The 8683-nt window shown below is 34.1% G+C and overlaps 1 non-coding gene across 1 annotated transcript; it reads right to left on the minus strand.

The window, feature by feature from the left end:
* Positions 1-2239: 2239 nt before the first annotated feature.
* On the minus strand, positions 2240-2346 carry LOC121207360 (small nucleolar RNA R71). Its single transcript, XR_005902451.1, has one exon. It is a non-coding gene; the product is annotated as a small nucleolar RNA R71 (small nucleolar RNA).
* Positions 2347-8683: the final 6337 nt, after the last annotated feature.

Below are 8683 nucleotides of genomic sequence, written 5' to 3' on the forward strand. Positions count from 1 at the left end.
GCTTAATCATTCAACCTTAAACACATTGAGTGATTTGAGTGAATCTTTAGTGAGGATATCAACCTTTGTCAATTTGTAATTAAAGATAATTACTTAGATAAAGGGGGATGCCTATAATTTTATGATTAAAATGCTCAACTTTGACAATTTGAAACTTTAATGTTCTTTTAGTTAAATTTTTAATGTATGATTACTTGTGAATTATTTAGAACATTATTGATGAGAATTATAAGTTGAGAAGAATTTATTTTGATTGTGAGTTGAGGATTTTGCTTGAGGATAATCAAATGCTTAAGTGTGGGGATATTTGATAAACTGTAATTTATACATATTTTTACCCCATGCTCGGTATATTTATGAATGATTTTTCCTTGGTTTTAGTGAATTCGATGCTCCTAATCATTTAATTTCATGTTTTATACTCAGGTGAGCTTAGGATAGCAAAAAGAGCACGAAACGGGCCAAAACTAGACAAATTGGGCCTAAATCAGTGTTTCACACAGCCTAAACACTTTCACACGGGTAAACCACACGCCCATGTGAAGGACATGGGCAGACCACATGCCTGTGTGTCATGGCCGTGTCGACTAGAAACCAACTCAGAATTACACACGGCTTCAGCACTTGAACACGGGCATGACACTCGGTCGTGTCCTTGTGGAGCCCAAGTCTAGTTCTACTCAGAAAAAGCCACTTTTGAGGATTTGGAAGCATTCTAAAGCCTATATAAACACCCTAGAAGAGGATTAGGGGGGACACGCGGAGTTGGAAGTAGAAAATACTCGAGAACAGCCATCAGAATCACCTCGGAGGCAGGATTTACATCAAGACTAAAAATTTCCATTCAATTTCCTAAGAGTTCTTTGGTTTTCTTTATGTTTTGTTGTTTTTCATACTTTGAGATGTTTTCCATTTTTATTACGAACTAAACTCCCTAAATACCTAAGGGAGATGAAACCTAAGGCGAATCTTATTACTCTTTGATTTATATGATAAACACTAGTTCTTATTCTTAATTGTGAGTTTTAATCCTTGCTTTAATATTCCAGGATATCAATTCATGTTTTTGATGTGCTTATTCAGTGGAGCAAAAGTCACTGTTTAAGAGTAGATCATTCATAATTAAGCGGAGTTGCATGCAATCCTAGAGATAGGACGACATAAATCTGTCGGATTAGAGTCAAATCTAATAAGGGAATCCATAAATCGAGTTAATGCGACAATAGGGGTTTTAATTAGATGGAGATTTCAATTAATCAACCTAGAGTCAGTTGTTTTTAGTCTCGACAGGGATATTAACATAAATTAGGATTTCTACGGAATTAGTCAAGTCAATAAATCGTCTAATTCAAAGGTAATAAGTGAAGTCTAGGTGGATTCTTTCTTGGATATTGTCTTCTCAATCAGTTTTTCATAAGTATTTTCCAACTTTAATCTCTGTCGTTATTTTAGTTAATTAGATAAATAGTTTAGATAAAACATTCTCTTAAATTTTAGGCTAGATAATAGAAAGATAGTAATTACTAGTACTTTTAGTCCTCGTGGATACGATGCTTTCGGTCTCACCAGAACTATACTACTGTTCGATAGGTACGCTTACCTTAAGTTGAATTTTTTAGTTAGTTTCACGATCGTCAATTTTTCTGTTTAATTTTAACTTAATTAATTTTTTTTTGGTTTGTTTCAGGTGTTTATGGGTATTGATCGAATCATCAATTTACTCCCTGTAGACCTTTAGATTGAAAGAACTTTTCGACAATGAAGAAGACAAGCAAGTCAGAGAAGGACCGAAGAGATGAACTTCAAAAATTTGAATAAAGGAAACGGAGCAAACCCTGCTCAAAATCCTATCCTTATCGCTGATGATAGGAATAGATCTCTAAAATAGTATGCCGTGCCAATGTTTCATGATCTTAATCTTGGTATTAAGAGGCCCGGAATCGACGCATAATAGTTCAATCTGAAGCCAGTCATGTTCCAGATACTTCAAACGGTGGGCTAATTCAGTAGAATGCCTACAGAAGATCCTCACCTGCACGTAAGACTTTTCACGGAGGTGAGCAATTCTTTCAAGTTAGCCGGAGTACCTCAAGATGTGCTACGATTAATGTTGTTCCCATATTCGCTAAGGGACAGAGATTGAGCCTAATTGAACTTATTGCTACCAAATTCAATTTCCACATGGAAAGAGTTAGCAGAAAGATTCCTCATGAAGTATTTCCCACCTAGGAAGAATTCTAATTTGAGGAACGAGATCATTGCTTTCCAACAAATGGATGATGAGTCTTTGTATGATGCATGGGAAAGGTACAAAGAATTATTACGGAAGTGCTCTCATCACGAAATCCCACATTGCATCCAACCTGAGACGTTTTATAATGGTCTCAATGGTCACACGAGGATAGTAGTGGACGCTTCTGCTAATGGTGCTCTCCTTTCTAAGTCTTATAATGAGACTTATGAAATCATCGAAAGGATTGTCAGTAACAATGTAACAGCTCATTTTCAGTGAAATAGGAAAACTGGTTTCCATATCACAAATCTGAGGTCAAAATATTTATTTTATTATTATTTTAATGTCTACAGCATGATAATAAAGTCATATAAAAATTTTGTTAAGAAATTTTGCCAATTGGTTGCTTAATTTGATAAAAAGAGCTAAATAACATAAAGTGTAAAAGTTGTGTTCGATTAGCTAAAAGTGTTTAATATCTATAGAACTTTAAGTAGAGGTCCTTATGTGGTAAATAGACCATTAACATTAATAGTGGGAAAAGATGGACATCATATAAGTGATTTTTAATGGTTAATTAAAAGGTTAAATTAGTAATTTAGTAAATAAGGACAAATTAAGTAAAAATAACATGGTCATCATCTTTTTCCATCTTCTTCCACCGATTTTGCAAAGGAATGAAAGCCATTAAACCTTGCTAAGTTCGACCATGGTATTTTTGAATGCATGGTATCTATTTTTACTCTGTTTTTAATGATTTCTATGTTTTTAGAGTCGTTGTAGCTTAATCTAGCTAGTCCAGGGACTAATTTCCAAAACTGTTAAAGACTTAGGATTTCACCATTGTTGAATCTGTATGTGTTTTAAAGTTTAATAGTAGAAAATGAATGGTTGTTAGATAAACAACATTTGTTAAGTGATTTTGAATGAAATTACAATTTAGGGGTTAAATGGAGAAAAATGAAAATTATGTGGTAAATGTGTGAAATAATAAAAAAATATGAGCTGCTATGGGCTTAGGTGTAATTCGGCTGGCAAGGGTATATGTTAAATTACATGAATTTGCATTTTTATGAGATAGGGACTAAATTATAAAGAAGACAAAAGTTTAGGGGCAAAATAGTAAATTTTTCATAATATGAATTTTGTGTTAAATTGAATAGAATAATATTTAAATAAGTTAAATTTGATTATATAGATCAAGAAAAGCAACGTACGAATTAAGATTGGGGAAAAGATAAAGTTGTGGACTGAACGATCGTTTTCTCCGTCCTAATTCAAGGTAAATTCAATAAGCATTAAATTATATGTGTTTACATGCTTAATTAATATAATTTGGATGATACGACGCTACAAAAATTCTCTACTAGATATCGTCAATTGTTTGGATCCTGGATGAGCCTTAGAAATAGATAAGATACAAATGACATGTTATTAAGGGTTATCGTGTTTTAGGTGTTGGTCTTGTACGTTCTACTTGTGGCTGAGTTTTTCGACACGTGTTGCAATTACTCGTTAGCTTATGTGAGCAGACCCAGTGATAGCTCGAGAGTGGGCATCTTTATAAGATATGAGATAGAGATGGTTTCGACCATGTATTGGCACTTAGTGTGCAAGATACCTGAGTATTCGATATTATTCCAAATGGTTCAATGGGCACGGTTATATTCCGAGAATGTATGAGTTTAATATGAACAAGTACAGGTATGTACATGAATCATGTGAGAATTGAATCTATGAGATTCGTGATTTCATGTCTAACTTTGTGGAAGAATGTGTGTTAGACTTATTGTAATATCCCGAATTAGGGCCTAATCGGAATAGTGGTTTTGTGACCACAAATCTGAGATAGAAATAATTATTTTATAATTATTTTGAGGTTTATGATATGATTGCATGATTGTGTGAAAATTTCGTGATGAAATTCTATGCCTAAAGTGCTTAAATTGAAAGTAGGGACTAAATCGAATAAGTTGCAAAACTTGCATTCTAGAAGTTTTTAGTATGAAATTGTTTTGGAATATTAATGAGGAGGTCTTAAATAGGACCAATTTTAAGTTCATGGACAAAATTAGGACATGGAAGGAATTTTTGGAAAGTTTAGTAGTAAGGGTATTTTGGTCATTTAGTTATTAAAATGAATTAAAAACAAAATTAAAAGCCAATTTTTGTCCATCTTCTTCATTAGGCCGAAATTTCAAGGGTTCTCCATAGCTAGGGTTTGTTTCAAGCTTCCAAGCTCCATAATCAAGAAAGACGTGGAATCGACCTCAATCGAGGAAAAGAAAAGATTGTGGACTAAATTGCAAAATCTTTGTATTTTGGTACCAAGGTAAGTTCATGTGTAAATAATGTATCATAATGATTATTTTTAAGTTATTGATGTTAATTATATGTTATGCTGAATTTTATTATGAAATGTATGCTTTGTGGTTAATTTCAAATAATATGTAAATTATGTGAACTACTTGTTAAATATAATTGTTACCGAGTATTGATTTCGGCATTCTACGGAAGACGGCAAGGATAAGTGTTCGAGGAAAAATCCCGTTTGAACCTTAGGAATAGATTAGGATACAAGTGACATGTCACTAGGATGATTGAGCATCCGAACTCGTTGAGTTGAGTCCGAGTTCACTTATGGATGCAAATGTCCGAACTCGTTGAGTTGAGTCCGAGTTCGTGAGATGTAACTAGGCATTCGAACTCGTTGAGTTGAGTCCGAGTTCATTTATGGATGCGAACGCCCGAGCTCGTTGAGTTGAGTCTGAGTTCACTTAGGGGCGGGTTACATGATTTGTTGATTACATATGTGGCACTTATGTGCAAATTATCCATGTATCCGAGTTATATTCTGATGTGTTCAACGAGTGAAATTTCTAGTTTAATGGAAGAGCACTTAAGATATAAGTGATGTTTTGGGTAAGTGTTGTGAAATGGACACTTTGGACAGGTATGTTCTTAACCCTCGGGTTGAAAATAGATACAACAACGATAAGGTGGTAAGATGATGAATGATGTTTAAAGATGTGATATATGTTTTGGTGGTACCATGCTAAAGTTGTTTGGTATATTTGTATTGTTATGTTACTTGTTATTCACATATGAACTTACTAAGCATTTATGCTTACTCCTTCCTTTTCATTCACTGTAGTTTTGAACAAGCCGGCTCAGAAATCGGGACATGTCGAAAGTTCGATCACACTATCCAAAGGACTTTTATCTTGGTAAATGGCTTGTACAACTACTTAAGTATGGCATGTATAGCAATATACCTATTTTGTGTAAATAATTTTATGATATGGCCATATTTGGTTGAGAAAATGTTTGGTATTGATAAGTCATGGTGATGGCTAATTTAGATCATGTTTGATATCATGGAAGTTTAACAGGTTATCTAGTTCATAAAAATTCATGGAAAGATGAAACTTGCCTTAAAACAGAATATTGCTGCAGCAATGACATGAATTTGAAAAATCACTAAAAATATTATAAATAGAACTAAATGATGAGTAAGTTATGAAATTTAAGCTTAATGAGTCTATTTTCATATGGATTGAACAAAACAGGAATATAAATTATATTTTATGAGATATTTAAACTTTTGCGAAACAGGGCCAGAGTCATTTCTGGATCCCCTGTTCTGACTTTAAAAATTCATAATAAATTTTACTAAAATAATTAGAAGTTGTTATTTATATGTACAGATTCTTTATTGAGTCTAGTTTTAATAGAAACAAACCTCATAGTCATTGAAATGTTTTATAGAGATATATCTGATTAGTAATACACAGAGGTCAGAGCAGTTGAACCCTGAAACAGGGGATACATTAATTAATAAACCGTACAAATTGGCCCAATAAAAAAATTCTAGAAAAAAATTAGTAAATATATATATGAGTCTAAATTCAGGGAAAATTTACGGATCTTGATTTCGAGTTTTTTAACTTGAGATATGATTTTTCTTGTAACTGTGACACGAGTAGCTAGAAAGCTGTGAATGTAGAAACAAATGATTTGAAGTTCTTAAATTGATAAATTATGTTCGGTAACCCCTCAAGCTCGACTTCGGTGATGGTATCGAGCGTGGGGGCGTTACACTTATAGATTAAATTGAGTTGCATTAAGTTATGTTTATTTATTTAAAATGAAATTAATTGGTAAGATAAGTTTTATGTTATACGAACTTACTAAGCTTAATTCCTTACTTTGTTTACTTTTCTGTGTTTTATAGTGATTCAGAAGCTCGCTTATTTTGGAAGTAATCAGAGATTGCATCACACTATCGGACTCTTACTTTGGTACTTTTGGACTTTATGTATTTTGGTTATATGGCATGTATAGGTCATTTTTCCTAATGAAAGCCTATATGTTTTGGTAATGTAATTAGTCATTTAACATGACTTGATTTGATATATGTTGGAATGTATATATACGTGGCTAACCTCATTTTGTATGATTTATGATTGTCAGGGGAATGCTTTGATTGTGTATTGGTATATTGGTACTTAATAGGTGAACATGATAAATGGTATGCATGTTATGTTTAGTTAAGATAGAGCATATATGGAATTGACCATTTAGGTAGTTTTAGAGGTGATTTTGGTATGTTTTAAAAATGATCAATTGAGTTGCCTAAGAGCCTATGATTGTTGGTAATGAAATTGCATGATTTGGACTTGGTTGTGATTGGTTTGAATGCTTATTGATGATATGGTTATATGCTATTTGGTATGTGTAGGTTGATACCACATTGGGTGAGAAATAAGGCTTGGAAAATGGCATATTTTTGTCCATACAGGCAGAGACACAAGCATATGTCTCAGCCATGTGTGACACACGACCAAGTGACACGACTGTGTGTTCCCTGATACTTATTTAGAAACCAAGTCAGTAGTTTCACACGGCTAGCACACGGGCGTGTGGCTTGGCCATGTGGAATAAGTCAGTATACCTTGCAATTTGAAAATTTTCCATGTTTTTCTAAAAATTTCTCAAGTACTTGATTTAGTCCCAAACCACTTCTAATGCTTGTTTTAAGCCCTGAGGGCTCGTGTTAGGGACTATATGACTGAATTTGAATGAATTTTGTTTGGATATGAGAAATGAATATAAAATGTATGATTGTTTAAGAGATAAGTTCGGTAATGCTCCATAACCCTATTCCAATGACGGATATAGGTTAAGAGGTTACATTTATTATTATTAGAGCTACGATTTAGACGATTCTAGGACTAAAGTAGCGTGTGCGAGTCTAGCTATGCATGTCATATTAAACCTGTGATAGTGTGATCTCTCCTGATAGTTTTTAAATCATGTTTTCATATAGTAATGGATTTCAATTGAGCAAACTCTAACGATGTAGAAAGCAATGCCCCAGCCTCCGTTCACGGGGCAGTGTCATCTAGTTTGAGACCCGTATCTGAGGGTCGGGGAGAAGAGGCCCAGGAAGTCTTCTTTCAAATGATGAATGAGTGGTTTTCTAAGTTTGTCCAAACGAATCTGACTACTCGACAACCTTTACCCCCAACTATTTCCCAAGTGGTTCCCATAGTTTCTCAAGTCCTGGAACCCGTACGTTCAAGCAAACCACCTGTGGATAAAATTTGAAAGTACAGGGATGAAGAGTTTAGAGTTAAAATTGATGATGATCCTGAGAGAGCTGAGTTTTGGCTTGAGAATACGATCCGAGTTTTTGATGAGTTGTCTTGTACACCATCTGAGTATGTTAAATGTGCTGTGTCTCTTCTAAGAGATTCAGCTTATCAGTGGTGGAATACCTTAATATCTGTTGTACCAAGAGAATGGGTCACGTGGGAATTTTTTCAGACTGAGTTTAGGAAAAAGTACATAATTAACAGTTTCTTGATTAGAAATGCAAGGAATTTCTAGAGTTGAAACAGGGTCGTATAACAGTAACCAAGAATGAAAGAAAATTCATAAGACTGAGTAAGTATGCTCGAGATTGTGTCTCCACTGAAGAAATTATGTGTAAGCGGTTCGAATACAGGTTGAATGAGGACATCAATCTTTTAGATAGAATTCTAGAACTGATTTTTTTTTGTTTTGGTTGATAGAGCTTGCAAACCTGAGGAGCTTAGCAAAGAAAAGAGAAAAGCCAGTTCTGAGGCTAGAGATTCGAGAAAGAGGTCAATGGGTAAATCATATCATTGATCATCAAAGAAATCAAAGAATTCTCATAACCGTTCGACTACTTCAGTAGGGTATTCCAACAAAGATCGTGGAAATAAACACATGAGTCCAAAGCTCAAGTCACTTCAATATCGAGCGTTGGTAGCGTCAAAGTCAACAAACCTAAGTGTCAACAATGTGGAAGATGACATTTTGGAAATTGTTGGATGAATAACAAATATTCTTTTAGATGTGGCTCGCAAGAGCATTTTATTCGTGATGACGATGATAAAAGCGTGTTTGAACACGTTCCTTCAC

This window comes from Gossypium hirsutum, chromosome A09, assembly GCF_007990345.1.
Source record: "Gossypium hirsutum isolate 1008001.06 chromosome A09, Gossypium_hirsutum_v2.1, whole genome shotgun sequence".
Taxonomy (NCBI): Eukaryota; Viridiplantae; Streptophyta; class Magnoliopsida; order Malvales; family Malvaceae; genus Gossypium; species Gossypium hirsutum.